This window comes from Tachyglossus aculeatus, chromosome X1, assembly GCF_015852505.1.
Source record: "Tachyglossus aculeatus isolate mTacAcu1 chromosome X1, mTacAcu1.pri, whole genome shotgun sequence".
NCBI lineage: Eukaryota > Metazoa > Chordata > Mammalia > Monotremata > Tachyglossidae > Tachyglossus > Tachyglossus aculeatus.
In genome coordinates, this window is record NC_052101.1 from 24755735 (window position 1) to 24757251 (window position 1517).

Sequence of the window (1517 nt, forward strand, 5' to 3'; positions counted from 1 at the left end):
ACAAGGTGATCAGGTTGTCCTCCGGGGGGCTAACAGTCTTCATCCCCATTTTACTGATGAGGTAACTGAGGCACAGAGAAGTTAAGTGACTCACCCAAGGTCACACAGCTGACAATTAGCGGAGCCAGAATTTGAACCCATGACCTCTGACTCCGCAGCCCGTGCCCTTTCCATTGAGCCACGCTGCTTCTCTAGATTGTGAGGTGCTTGTGAGTAGGGATCATGTCCACCTATTCTATTATGTAATACTCTCCTAAACGCTTAATACAGTGTTCTGCACATAATAAGCACTCAGTAAATACGATTATCTGTGAGCCCCCATTGCTGATCTCTCATTTGTGAATTTATTCAAGCCCCTATTGATCCTGCAGGTGTTTACCACCCTCTCTCAAGTGTTTCCTTTTCTTTGCTGTGAGCAAACTCTCTTCAGGCTCATTTGCTTTGAATGTACTTCTCACCCTGGAACAGTGGGATTTAATATTAAGTTCCTAGAGGGCAGGGTCCTGTCTTCCAACCCTATTTTACTCCACAAGAATGATCATGCTCTCTGCTGCTCCAGACCTGGTTTGTCCCTCAGAACTCAATCAGTCGTATTTATCGAGTGCTTACTGTGTGCAGAGCACTATAATAAGCACTTAGGAGAGGATAACATAAATGGGGATTAAATATCTGTTCTGTGGTCCCCTTAAGACTGTGAAGTTAATGTGGGACAGGGACTGTGTCTAATCTGATTGTAGTGATTGGCACATAGGAAGCACTTACTAAATACCATTATTATCATTGTTTTTATTATGTATGGAGCTACAATAATTTCATTCTGGTGGTTAAGGAGGAAAAGGCCACCCAAAACACCTTTGAATCTTTTTTGAATGTTCAAATGTAGCAGAAAGAGTATGGGCCTGGGAGCCAGGAGACCAGGATCCCATTTCTACCACTGGTGTACTGTGTGACCTCCCTTGGTGACCTCATTCGCTCCCACAGCTTCAACTATCATCTCTACGCTGATGACACCCAAATCTACATCTCTGCCCCTGCTCTCTCCCCCTCCCTCCAGGCTCGCATCTCCTCCTGCCTTCAGGATATCTCCATCTGGATGTCTGCCTGCCACCTAAAACTCAACATTTCCAAGACTGAACTCCTTGTCTTCCCTCCCAAACTCTGCCCCTCTCCCTGACTTTCCCATCACTGTTGACGACACTACCATCCTTCCCGTCTCACAAGCCCGCAACCTTGATGTCATCCTCGACTCCTCTCTCTCGTTCATCCCTCACATCCAAGTCGTCACCAAAACATGCCGGTCTCAGCTCCGCAACATTGCCAAGATCTGCCCTTTCCTTTCCATCCAAACCACTACCCTGCTCGTTCAAGCTCTCATCCTATCCCGTCTGGACTACTGTATCAGCCTCCTCTCTGATCTCCCATCTTCTTGTCTCTCCCCACTTCAATCCATACTTCACGCTGCTGCCCGGATTGTCTTTGTCCAGAAACGCTCTGGGCATGTTATTCCCCTCCTCAAA